We start from the raw sequence: 14,158 nt of genomic DNA, 5'->3' as shown, positions 1-14,158 counted from the left end.
TCCCCCCCCCCCACACTAAACATAAAAAACATAAAAATAGAATGAATCATTCCAAAGATTTTAACATATTTGTTGCAATAGGCTACTTCATGCTGTGATGATAAGTAACGTCAATACCTCACTGATATAACACAAATGAAACTTACATCTCAGTCCTGCCTACACAGCAATGCAGGTGGGAGGATCCGCTCTGCACAGTCATTGAAGGACTTGACCGATGAAGGCTTTTCCCTCCAGCATGTTGTAAGCTGTTGCAATGGATAAAAGAAACATGGAAAACCGAAACCCACCCTTCCCAGCTTTGGGCCAGAAACCGCATATGTCACTTTCATGTCGATAGCTGAGGCTTGGGTTGCCTCTCCTAAAGGCAAAGGAAACAATCAACGAACCTAAAAGCAACCAATGGAATGGGGAAAGATATTTGAAAATGACATAATCCGATAGAGGGTTAGTATCCAAAACCTATAAAGAACTTTCCAAACTCAGCACCCAAAAAACAAATAATCTAGTGAAGAAATGGGCAGACACTTTTCCAAAGAAGACATCCTGATGGCCAACAGGCACATGGAAAGATGCTCAACATCACTCATCATCAGGGAAATACAAATCAAAACCAAACTGAGATACCACCTCACACCAGAGTGGCTAACGTTAACAACTTAGGAAACAACAGATGCTGGTGAGGATGTGGAGAAATGGGAACCCTCTTGCACTGTTGGTGGGGATGCAAACTGGTGTAGCCACTATGGAAAATAGTGTGGAGGTTCCTCAAAAAATTAAAAATAGAACTACCCTATGACCCAGCAATAGCACTGCTAGGAATTTATCCAAAAGATATAGGAGTGCTGATTCATAGGGGGACATGTACCCCAATGTTTATAGCAGTTCTTTCAACAATAGCCAAATTATAGAAAGAGCCTAAATGTCCATCAACTGATGAATGGATACAGAAGATGTGGTTTATATACACAGTGGAATACACTACTTGGCAATGGGAAAGAATGAGATCCTGCCATTTGCAGCAACGTGGAATGAACTGGAGGGTATTATGCTAAGTGAAACAAGTCAGTCAGAGAAAGACAGGTATCATATGTTCTCATTCATATGTGGAACTTGAGAAACGTAACAGAAGACCATGGGGGAAGGGAAGGGGAAAAAACAGTTAAAACAGAAAGGGAGGGAGGCAAACGATAAGAGACACTTATACACAGAGAAGAGGGTTGATGGAGGGGGTGGGGGAGAGGGGAAAATGGGTGATGGGCACTGAGGAGGGCACTTGTTGGGATGAGCACTGGGTGTTGTGTGTAAGCGATGAATCACAGGGAATCTACCCCCCAAACCAAGAGCACACTGTATACACTGTATGTTAGCCAACTTGACAATAAATTACATTAAAACAAATAAATGCAAGTGTTCAGATAGGACAGCATCTGGAATACTTACTGATCATTACTGTGTCTGCTATAAAAGGAGAAAAAAAGAAACAGAAAAAATGGGACAGGTAGAAATTTAAAATGACATTGTATAAACAAGTCCAGATAAATCTGTAATCACAACATACAAATCAAGTATATTCATAAGTAAAAAAGTAGATAACTTCTGAAAGTAGTGGTCTCTACCTTACATCTACCATCCAGATTTCATCTGGCTCTTCTTTTGGCCAACTCTAACTCAGAGTCATAATGGGAAGGGAATTCTGGAACACAGTCCAATTCAGTGTAGCCTACTATTTTTCAATTAGGCAGCTACACATCTTCTTGTAACCACTTCCAAATAAAGATAATAGCAAAATCATGTTCCCACTTAGGAAAATGTAACTACCCCTTATATGACTGAAAAGGCACAGATTTTTCCCAAAGAATACACAAATGAGATCCATCTTTAGATGATGTTCATTTGTCTTCTAGCTGGATCCCACTCCTTTGGTCTCTTGTAACTTACATACTAATGTATAAAGTTAATATTTTATGTTAGACAGTAGAGGAATGGGAGAGAGAAAAAGAAATGGTGTGCATGTGCCTCTATATACACATGTATGAATATATTCATATCAAAGAGAAAATATAACTACTATAATCCTCATTTCTGCAGTTGCTCACATGGTCATGGCTGGTATTTACAACCTCCTTTCTCCACTCTCCAGTTAGTATTAGCTGCTCTCAGCAAGCATTCAGATTTCCTAAAGGGTGACCCAAACCTTCATTCCTGAAGGATCTGTATCATTTGCAGTCTTGGTATATTGGGTTGTTGTGGCTTTCTATCAACATTTTTCATAGCACATAGGAATATGAAGAGGTATCCACAGAGGATCTGGTGAATTCCAGAGATTTCCCCCCACGGTGTAGCAGCAATCCAATTTCCCCTTGAGGAGTAGGGCCCATCAACTAGCTAATATAGCAAGCCATTTTTTTCCTCCCACGTTGGTTCAGTGGCATGAGAAGACCCAAACGGCCAGGTTGCAGCCTCAACTTCTAGTTTCATGGAATCATTTTTGTATCCCTAGTGAAAGCACTCTCCCTTTGGAAACTAAGACCTCTAAACCGACAGCACACCAAGTTGAGGGCAGGAAAGCACGGTTTTTGTTAGTGGACTGTTTGAGTTGTTAATAAGAGGAGCAGTCCCATTTCCATCCCTTGATTCTTGGAACTGAGATAAAAAGCACCATATGGAGGTTGCTTACTCAGTGTGTATACTGCATCCTGTAAGACCCTATTCTTGCCCTGAGAAGTGCTGTCCTCCAGCTGGCACCCCAACGAAGTCTTCAAAAGGCCATTCCACTCTCCTATCTGGCCAACTGCTTCAAAGTGATGGAGAACATGATAAACCCAGTGAATTCTATGAGCTTGAGCTCATTGCTGTCACTCATTTGGTATAAAATCAGTTTTCTGTTCAGAAAGCAATGCCATTGTGGAATACCACGAGGATGAATGAGGCTTTTTGTGTTTCACAGAAGGTGGTTTTGCCGGAAGCATTGCAGGCAGGACAGGCAAATCTATATCCAGGTCAGACCCTGGGAGGATTTTCCATAACTGTGGTCATTAGGGCCTCTTCTGACTGGGGCGGTAGCATGGCAGGTATCCACTTTCCAGTGCTGTCAGGGTACCCAAGAAATCTGTCTGTAGTCAGGCCTGAATTTTGTCTTAGTACAGTAGTCACAGAGGACTTCCCGATAGGCCAGAGGTGTGGGCGGAGACAATTAATAGGACTAAGAGCCACAGGAATCGGAGCCAGTTGCTGATGCAACTTACTTGTACTTTCAGGACCCACCTGAGCCAGATCTTATATATAGTATTTCTATTCATGTTGCAGTGCCCTGTGCATGCCCAACATAGTAATTTAATGGGTTAAACAATACCGCAAATTATCAGTTTAGAGTCTATTGCAACTCGGCAGTCCAAAGTCAAGCATTCCGTCTCTTCCAGAGGCCAGTAGCAAACCAGAAGCTCTTTCTTCAAAGGAGGACAAGTGCTTATCTTTAGGAGATGGTATAGCGTCGCTCCAAATCTTACAGGACTGCACTATAATTCACCTAGGATCCTGCCAAGGGCCCCATATGACATCCCTATTTGTCACAGACATTTCAAATATCAGTGGGCCTTCTGGAACAAAGGGCTCAAATGCCGGGGGGTGGGGGGCTGGCACCTAACTTGCGTGCGCCTCTCTTTCACTGGTCTCTACTGAACACTGGAACCCCACTAAATGTTGTGTTTCTGTCTTTGGAGTAGGGGCAGCTAGGTGCAGCAACTTTTTCACCTTAGCAAGATCTCTCAACCATGCGCCAGGTCAGAAGAGGCAGTCACTAAGGTGGAAGGCCCTGAAACTTTTATGAACTTTATTTCTCACCCTTTAGATATTTGCTACTTCCTGCTCATCAGGTCCAATCAACATGCTGTCATTACTACAATGGACCAAGATGATATTTTGTGGAATGGAGAGGCAATATAGATATTTTTACACCGGATGATGGGTAATGGTTAGGACAGTGAGGTACACTGCTAGCCTCACCATTTGAAAGCAAGATGCTTTTTGTAGTCTTTACTAGGAAAGATAAAAGGGAAAGTATTATTCAGATCAAGAGGTGCACATGAAGTACCAAGGATTGTATCAGTTTGCTCTGATATGGAAACCTCATTTGGAAGAGCAGCTGTGATTAGAATTATGACCTGAATTAGAATTGATGAGAATCAAATTTACTATACTCTACCATCATTCCCCCAAATCTAGCTTTTCTTCTAGGCCGAATAGGTGAGATACATGGGGACGTATTAGAATTGTCACTTGTCCATTTTTTAAAGCCTTCGTGGTGGCACTATTCTGAGATTGCTTTATTGTTTCCAGTTTACCAGTTTGGCAAGTAAGATGAGTTGTAGGGACTTCCTCCTGGCCCTTTCTATCATAAAGCCCTCACTCTATAATTTGGGGAAAAATGTGGGGATTCTGTCATTTGCTGAATAGGTAAACTCTGCATTTCAGAACTGGAAAATAATCACGGAGTGGTTTTGGGCTTCCACCAGGTCCACTGTGAGTTGGGCTCAGGCCAAAACTCCATTAATTCCCTGATTTCTTAGGCTTCACTCTGACTGTCATACCACAGTGACATTTGGGGTTCTCAGAATCATCACTACTTCAGAGCTAGTAATGAGTAATACCCCCAAATTCTGGTTATTTCCCCTCCCTTCATGTACAACGATACTGACAAGTTGCCACAGTGTCTTTGGGGAGGGCAGGTGGAACATTTACAGTATGCATTTTGGCAATGAAGCAGGATTCTTCCTTGAGGAGACTTGCTTCATCCTAACAAGGAACTCTGTGTCTAACTGATCCAGACTGAATCAAGCCTGGGAATCACTGGAGGATCTAGGGTTATCTATTCTGGGACTCAAGTCAGAAGTCTTTACTCCAAACCTAGAGCTTTTTTGTATATTTAAGTCAAGGAAGACATTAGTATGGCGTCTATATATTTCAATTCTAGGATGATTACAGTGAATTAGCCAATGCCAAAGGTCAAGCCATTCTGATTATCCCTTTATCTCTTTCCATTATTACAATTTTCCCTGGTTTCTAGTTGTTAAGGTAGTTATGTCACTTGGTGCCCATCATTCCAATATCCCACTATCCCCAAGGAATTCAAGGAACCCAGTTTAATGATAGCATTAATGGCTTATAGAGAATGAGGAATACAAAACTGTGCACAGATGTTATTTTTTTCAAAAATGCATTTCTTTTTAAAAAAAAATTTTTTTTTGAGAGAGAGAGACAGAGCATGAGAGGAGGAGGGGCAGAGAGAGAGAGGGAGACACAGAATCCGAAGCAGGCTCCAGACTCTGGGTTGTCGGGAAAGAGCCCGACACGGGGCTCAAACCCACGAACCGTGAGATCATGACCTGAGCCGAAGTCGGCCACTTAACTGACTGAGCCACCCAGGCACCCCAACAATGCATTTCTTAAAGCCCTGATGAAGGAAATGTCTTCTGAACCCTCTGGGTCATAATCTGGGGACAGGTGAACAGTTTTTCACATAATACATCACTTTAGCACTCCGACTCCTTATCTTTTGGATACCTTCCATTTATATAGTGTGAGATTGATTTATAAAAGACGTGAATGTCAGGTACTGCTTGACAGAAAACATATAGTTTCACAGTTTAGGTGTGTGGGTAAAAAATTGAGTAATATAGGACAGGACAGAAAGCCAGAACTGAGAGGAGTTTCCCCCTTAGCCGTGGTTTCACTGTCCATGGTTTCAGTCACCCTCTGTCAACCGCGACCTGTAAGCAGATGATCCTTCCTCTGACTTGTTACCAGAAGGTCAATGGAAGCTTCACATGAACTCACAGAGCCTATACTACTCACCTTATTTCATTTCATCATGTAGGCAATTTATCATCTCATATCATTACAAGTAGAAGGATGGTTAGAGTACAATAAGATATTTTGAGAGAAAGACCGTATTCACATAACTTTTATTATGCTGTATTTTTATAATTGTTCTACTTTATTATTATTGTTAATATCTTACTGTGCCTAATTTACAAATTAAACTATTCCAGGTAGGAATGTGTGTATAGAAAAAAACATAGTATATGTAGGGTTCAATACTATCTGTGGTTTTGGGGTCTTGGAATATATCCCTTGCAGATAAAGGGAAACAAATGAAGAGATCTGAGCAGACATATTCAGTAGATTATAGATGAACCGTAGACGTTTGGTGGTGGAAAAAGACAAGTGGCAATAACCCAAACTGAAGAGCTGCTGCTTCTGGGAAGATGACTGGAAAAATAGAGGAGAATCTGCAAGTGAAACAGAGAGATTTGGGAATAGGCAATATACATGATATAAAAGAGAGCAGCATCTCAAAAAGTATTTTGAGGTTCATATAGTTGGAGGTTGATAACATTGTGGCATTAGTAAGAAAGCTGGGGAAACCATAGGAAGAAGGCATACAGAAGAGAGTAGTTTGAAGGTTAAATGGGAAAAGATGTGATGGTAATGAAAAATTCTAAAAATCACACTGTCAGAGGGGGGCTTAGGGAAAACTATTGCAGTGGCTATTTTTTTAACTTTAAAAAAAATGTTTATTTTGAGAGAGAGAGAGAGAGTGCAAGCGAGCGAGCAGGGGTAGGGCAGAAAGAAAGGAGAGAGAGAATTCAAGAATTCCAAGAGCTCTGTACTGATAGCCCAGAGGCCGATGTGGGGCTTGAACTCATGAACCATGAGATTGTGACCTGAGCTAAAATCAAGAGCCAGATGCATAACCAAATGAGCCACGCATGCACCCCTGTAGTGACTTTGTAATGTGAACACCTGGTTAGATTTACGTACATTCCCAGAATTCACTTCTATGTTTTCAGTTCGGGTGATCCACAAGAGAGAGTCTTATGTGATGGGGGGGGGGGCGGGGAGGAGTTAGAAATGAAGCAGCAGACATCTTATAGCTCTCACATGCTGTCATTTATTTCTTGCCGCACCTCATTGATGTGGGCAGCAGCTGAGCCTATGACTGATCAACCTCTGCCAAGATCCTCCTTTATCTTCAGCAACTCCTGGGCCAGGTGTGCGTGAGTGTGTGTGTGTGTGTGTGTGTGTGTGTGTGTGTGTGTGTTTAGTTACATGCCAAGTGCCCTCGCTTATATAGGACACCTAGACCATCAAGGTCAGAGGCAATATCATGGGTTTTGGTGCATCCTCATGGGCTCATATTTTTGTATTCTAGCTTGCTCTTAATTTCACCCACTTTACATCCATTTGTTCTTCCCAACTGCCTGCCATATATATATATATATATATCCTTTACTATATTAGTCACCATGCAATCAGAGAAGTAGGATCACTATATATATACAGTATATATACAAATATATAGTGAATACACACACACAAATACACATATACACACATACTGCATTCCCCCCTTCCCATGATTCAGCTTTTCTGATTGTACCTTGGCTGATATAATAAAGGAAATATGTAGTTTAGGACAGTCATTCTCAAGATTTCAAAATCGATGCCTTACTTGAACGAGCATAAACATTTCTCTTCTTCTTTCCCACCCCACCAGTTGTAACAGACTCCTCTTAGGTTAAGCAATTCTGGTTTCACAGAGATGTATGGATGGTGTTTCTTACTATAGTTTGTATTGTTTAACATACTGTTTTCGTTTAAAAAATATAATATGATATGATGATAATGGCTTTGGTTTTTAAATTAAATAATCCACACATTCTTTGTTTCTAAAACAAAAAACAATTTTTTAATGTTTATTTATTTTTGAGACAGAGAGAGACAGAGTGTGAGCAGGGGAGGGGCAGAGAGAGAAGGACACACAGAATCTGAAACAGACTCCAGGCTCCGAGCTGTCAGCACAGAGTCCAATGTGGGGCTTGAACCATGAGATCATGACCTCAGCCAAAGTCAGATGCTTAACCGACTGAGCCACCAAGAACCCCATCCATTTCCACACATTCTTAATTGTTCATTTTTCCCCAGTCCTTGCCTGTCCTCATCACTCTTTTGGAGGATAATGATATACAGTTTCCTCATCAAGTTTGTATGTAGTGAGTCATAAGAGCCACAATTCACTCCCTAACACCCAATACAAGCCAAATAACCTACATAATTATAGTTTTAAAAAAGTCAGAGAGGGGCGCCTGGATGGCTCAGTCAGTTAAGCATCCAGCTTCGGATCAGGTCACAAGCTTGTAGTTCGTGGGTTGGAGCCCGACCGACATCAGGCTCTGTGCTGACAGACCCCACTTCAGACGCTGTGTCTCCCTCTCTCTCTCTGCTCCTCCCCTGCTTGCACTTTGTCTCTCCCTCTCTCTCTCTCCAAAACAAATAAACATTAACAAAAGAAGAAAATAAAAAAAAAAAGTCAGAGAGATGAGAGTATGGAGGAGTTGAAGTGAACTAAATTTCAGAAAATGACAATCCTTCAGATGAGAGAAAAGATTCCTGATGTCTCTCACCCCTGTCTGGAGTGGAGGGCAAAGAAATCCACCATAGATGATGGTGAGAAGAAATCAGCCTAACTTCCAACAGGTTTGATGGCCGTGTGTGGGCAGTGCATAGGTTAGAGTTTAGGGGAGCCACAGGCACAGAGCGAACCATACTACCCCACAGTTCTTTCTCACAGAGAGTCACTGACAGGGAGGAACACAAACACAAAGACCATGAAGAAGAAGAGCTGGGAGAAACTCTCAGGGATACATTGGGCTGCAGCTAAGCAAGTCTTTTTCTTTTTAATTTTTAATATTTATGTATTAATAGAGTCTTTTCTTAATGTTTATTTTTGGGAGAGAGAGAAAGAGACAGCATATGAGCAGGGGAGGGGCAGAGAGAGAGGGAGACACAGAATCTGAAGCAGGCTCCAGGCTCTGAGCTGTCAGCACAGAGCCCGAAGTGGGGCTCAAACCCACAAACAGATCAAAACCTGAGCTGAAGACTGGGGATGGGAGTAGATGAGAATGGAGATGCTCTCCCAAGGCTAAAGAAGAAATCCAGCAGAGCCGCAAAGCTGAGAACAAGAGCTCTAAATCAACATTTGTTGGCAGGAAAAGTCCTAGTCCTGCCTTCAAAATATTTGAAGTCAGTGGTGAATTCAATCAAACTAAAAAACTGTTAACCAACCTCAAAGTTAGCTTAACTATCCATCTGATAGACTCAGCCCCAATTCTGGTGGTATTCTAGAAAAAAGTATTAGCCTGTTTTCGAGGAAAACGTCATTTAATTCTTTGTGTATTGTATTGTCACATAAAATGTCTGGCACACAGTAAACAATATCAAGACACATACACAAACAAGAAAATGTAACCCATTGTCAAGAAAGGAAAACACCAATAGATATGAACCAAGAAAGAACCCAGATTTTAGAATTGTCACAGTGTGACAAAAATGCTGAAGGACTTAAAGGAAAAGGTAGAAGCCATGTATGAAGATATGGGCAACTTCAGAAAAGGGATGGAGAATATAATAAAATGAAAATGCTACAAACAGAAAACACAGTAAGAATTAGTTAGATGGGGGGGGCGCCTGGGTGGCTCAGTCGGTTGAGCTTCCGACTTCGGCTCAGGTCATGATCTCACGTTCGTGGGTTTGAGCCCCGCGTCGGGCTCTGTGCTGACAGCTAGCTCGGAGCCTTCAGATTCTGTGTCTCCCTCTCTCTGACCCTCCCCTGCTCACATTCTCTCACTCTCAAAAATAAATAAAACATTAAAAAAATTAAAAAAAAAAGAATTAGTTAGATGGCTGGCTTGCCAGTATGATGGAAACAGAGGAAAGAAATTAAAAAAAAAAAAGATAAATAGAAGGCATCCAAATTGAAAAACAAAGAGAAAGAAGAAAAGGAGAGTTAGTTTAGAATTATGGAACAATGTCATGTGGTCTAATATACGTATCATTAAAGTAATAAAAAGAGAGGAGAGAGAATGTGAGCAGAAACAATAGATGAGAATTTTCCAAGACTAATGAAAGATACCAGTTTATAGTCCAAGAGTTGCTGCCAACATCAAGAAGAATAAAAACAAAGAAAACTATGCTTAGACACATCACAGTCAAAATTTTGAAGACTGGGGGCGCTTGGGTGGCTCAGTCGGTTAAGCATCAGCTTTGGCTCAGGTCATAATCTCACGGTTCGTGGGTTCAAGCCCCATGTTGGGCACTGTGCTGACAGCTAGCTCAGAGCCTGGAGCCTGTCTTCGGATTCTGTGTCTCCCTCTTTCTCTGACCCTCCCCTGCTCACATTGTCTCTCTCTCTTCTCTCAAAAAATAAATAAACCTTAAAAAATTAAAAAAAAAATTGAAAACTGAACTTAGTGAGACCTTAAAAGCAGTTAGAGAAAAAAAAGATACTGTACACAGGGAGTTAGAATATGAACTACAGATGACTTCTAATAAAAAATAATGGAGACAGAAATGGAGTGACATCCTCAAAGTGCCAAAAAGAAAAAGAATCTGTCAGCCCAAAATTTTATATACTGAAAATCATCCTTCAAAAATGAATGTGGAATAGAGACATCCCCACACAGAGAAAAGCTGAGAGACTTTATCTCCAACAAACTGCACTATAAGAAATGCCAAAAGTTCTTGAGGCCAAAGAAAAATGATACTATATCTTCAAGAAGAAATTAAGAAGTACCAGAAAAAAAGGACAAATATCTGGGCAAATTAAAAAGAAACATATATTTTAGTACCTTTATTACATGTATATACTTATAATTTTTTAAATATAAAAAAAAACCCCACAAGGTTTATTTATACAATAGAATACTATATGGCAATGAGAAAGAATGACATATGGCCATTTGTAGCAAAGTGGATGGACGTTGAGGATGTCATGCTAAGCGAAGTAAGTCAGGCGGAGAAGGACAGATACCATATGTTTGCACTCATAGGTCTAACAGGAGAACAGGAGAAACCTGATGGAAGACCATGGGGAGGGGAAGAGGGAAAGAGAGTTGGGGAGAGAGAGGGACGCAAAACCTGAGAGACTATTGAATACTGAAAACGAACTGAGGGCTGAAGGGGGAGGGGGAAAGGGGAAGGGGGTGATGGTCATGGAGGAGGGCACTTGTGGGGAAGAGCACTGGGTGTTGTATGGAAACCAATTTGACAATAAACTATATATAAAAATAAAATTTAAAAAAATAAAAAAGATTTAAAAAACCACAATAATTTTAGTTTTATAGCACATCGAAGTAAAATGTATACCAGTATCATAAAGGATGGGAGAGCGACAAATGGAATTATGCTGTTGTAAGTTTCTTATATATTCTTATACTAGAATAATATATTTGAAGATAAACTGTTATCATTAAAGGTGAAAACTGTAATTTCTACAGGGAGAAAAACTACAAAGACAACCTAGGAATTTCAATGGAATATGAAAAAAAAATGCCCAATTTGCCAAAAATTCAGGTAATAAGAAATAGAGAAACAACTGGCAAGTGGGAATAAATAAGTGAAACCTTCCCTCAACCATAATTATTGAACACTGAATGTCTTTGGAAATTAGCATTTGCTACAGACTTGATGTTTTTCATGAATCAAACCTAAAAAGGCAAAACAGAGCAATGTGTGAAGTTTACGCTGCAGTCAAATCATTTTGGCATAACATTGTTGAAATCACAAATACTGATCAAGGTGCTTTATAAACTTCCCATGCTATCAAAAATGAAAACAAGAAGATCTCCATTCCAACACAGATTTACAGCAGTTACATTTTTCTGACCTCAAACTACAATTCCAATAGTGGTTTTTGAATTTTGATGCAAGTGAAAAGGAAATTTCCTCATTTAACATCCACTTACCTGTGCAACTGAGGGACTTCCACCTAATTTTCCATTGAAAGTGATTCATCTGCAATGTATAAAGGGGAAATAGCAAGAGAACTTAATAGAATTCTAAGAGAATTGTATATATGCCTTCTAAGCAATGGATATACTGAACTGCAATCATATGTTCATGGATTATTTGTCAGGACCTATCTGGGTGAGAAAGTATTTCTGAAAATGAAATGTGTACAATTTCATTACAGACCAGCACTAACAGATAAACAATTAGTTTTGATGATAGAGAATACTAACTCCGAACAGGTGTTAAACTAAGTAAAATGTTGTCCCCCCCCCCCAAGGAATTCCATTCCTCTGATTATTGGACCTGATTACAATTATTATTATTACATTTTACATTTTGTCAAGAAAAAAATGTGTATGTTTATTTTCTTTCTAGTTATAAAAGTACCTACATAGTGTCTTCGATTTTGCCTCTTTGCACACAAACCCTCAAATATTTTGCATCTGGCCCTTTACAGAAAGAGATTGCCAACCTGTAGTCTGAAGGTACAGTTTTCTACAACTATTGTTTTGCTTTGGAATCACACACTTCCTAATTCAAATTACTTCTATGAGTCACTTGGAGAAGGTAAGAGAGGAGATAAGGAATGGAAGTAAAGTTAATTCAGTCCTGAGGTTATATAATTGTAGCTAACATGGAGCACATATAATATGTAGCAAGTACTCAGGTAATTAAGTACTTTGTATAAATTTACTTGAATTCTTATGAGATAAGTACTATTTCCCACCTTTTACAGAAGCTGAGAGTTGCCAAAGATCTTACTGATAAGTACGTGATATACAGGTTTATAGGATTTAATCCGGCAATAGGAGTCAATGTCTGGAACATAAGTAGAGGGATCAAAGGCAGAGAAATAATGGGGGGGGGGCGCTAAGGAGCTAAGGAGGGTGTCAGATAGGGGTGGAGGGCAGCTAGTCTAAGGTAGAGGAGTTGGTGTGGACAGGAGCCCTCTTGGGGACGATAGAAGTACCAGCCAACAAAAACTGCTGAGATCTCTGGAGGCTCACAAAAACCCATTATTCCCACCTTTCCAGCAGTAGGACTCTTCCACCCCAACCCCCTTAATCAATTCTGGTTCAGAATGTTCTTTTGATGTGTGAAGAGGTCCTAACACATTTTATTATGTGGAGAGTTGAAGATGAGTAGGAGACATCTATAGGGTGGGGATCTGGGAAATCTGTCCTGTTTTACATGTATTTATATACACATTAGGTACATATTTATACATACGTATTTATATTTGTAATACAATACACACCCACACATTAAACCCTTATGCATGTATCAGCGGGGTTTAGAATTTAAGACATAATTATGTTCTCAGCGTTTTGCAGTGGATACTTAACAGCGTTTTAAGAGACTACGAATGACAATAAAAATAACAGTGATCAGACCCCATGTGCTCGAGGCTAGAACCCACAGCCTCGCTGGCTTTTACTTCCCCTCAATTGTTTTTCCAGCAAAAGATTCCCCCCCTGGAGGGATCTCAGGGTTATCCAACCCGCCAATGAGGGTTTCAGAGACGCGGTCCCGGGGAGGGGGTATTATGTTCAGGAACACGTCCTGTCAACTTTGCAGTCGAGTCACCTATTTCGGTTGGTAGCGGCCGCTATTTCTTTAAATGGACAGCGGATTTCGAAACGGCAGGAAGGGGAGGAGGGGGGGTCCGGAAAAGGAACGCAACCGCCTTTGATAACTGCCCAGCAGCCTTCCCTTCCCCAGAACGCCTGCCCGGTTGGGGAAGCGCCTGCGGCGGCCGCTGCCTCCCCGCTCCCCGCCGCTGTCCCTCCCCACGGGCGCGCGCGGCGCCTGCTCTTTTCGGGGAGCCCACCTTCGCGGGGGAATCCCCCCGCCCGGCAGTCCCCCCGCGTCTGCGGCGCGGCCGCACGGCTTTGTCTCCGGCGGCGTCGCGCTCCGGCGCTCGCTCTCCCACATTTCCCCGTTTGCAGGCTGTAACCCGATCTCCCATTTCCTGGTGGATTCTCTTAAAGAGGCAGCGGTCGAGAAGCAGAACAAAGGCTATTGTTTTATTTCCTCCTTTGGATTCCGCGTCCTTACCGGAATGTCCCTTCCTAGATGATTATTCTCACTGCCTCTGCGCTTGGGCCGAGGGTGGGGAGACCCTGTGCATCTCAGTATAGCTAAGAGACCGAGCCGGGGAAGGTGGGAGGCGGTTCATAAAACCTGTCTTGTGGTTTCTGGGGCCCCAGCGTAGCGTTTTTTTCAACGTGTCTCCCCGGACCCGGCGACTGCCCGGCCGCGCCCAGGCAGCCGGGCTCCCGGCCCGCAGAGGGGCTCAGGGCTGGGC

The 14,158-nt window shown here is 41.6% G+C and overlaps 2 long non-coding RNA genes across 4 annotated transcripts in view; both read right to left on the bottom strand.

Annotated features, from left to right (window-relative positions):
* Positions 1-230, bottom strand: part of LOC115304351 — a 29,211-nt gene extending 28,981 nt beyond the window's left edge. For both annotated transcript variants that reach the window (XR_003914397.1, XR_003914396.1), the window contains exon 1: positions 147-230. This is a non-coding gene — a long non-coding RNA (uncharacterized LOC115304351). The remainder of the gene's footprint in view (positions 1-146) is intronic.
* A 5,747-nt stretch (positions 231-5,977) lies between these two features.
* LOC115304350 lies at positions 5,978-14,152 on the bottom strand. Of its 2 annotated transcripts, none has more exons than XR_003914394.1 (4): positions 13,909-14,152; positions 12,578-12,669; positions 11,805-11,853; positions 5,978-6,290 (listed from the first exon to the last, which is right to left on the bottom strand). It is a non-coding gene; the product is annotated as an uncharacterized LOC115304350 (long non-coding RNA). The 2 variants fall into 2 exon arrangements; XR_003914395.1 differs by having other exon boundaries at positions 14,035-14,152.
* Between the last annotated feature and the right edge of the window lie 6 nt (positions 14,153-14,158).

Source organism: Suricata suricatta, chromosome 10, assembly GCF_006229205.1.
Source record: "Suricata suricatta isolate VVHF042 chromosome 10, meerkat_22Aug2017_6uvM2_HiC, whole genome shotgun sequence".
In the NCBI taxonomy this organism is placed as follows: domain Eukaryota; kingdom Metazoa; phylum Chordata; class Mammalia; order Carnivora; family Herpestidae; genus Suricata; species Suricata suricatta.
Note: the sequence above shows the minus strand (reverse complement) of the source record. Positions and strands in the feature narration are given on the sequence as shown.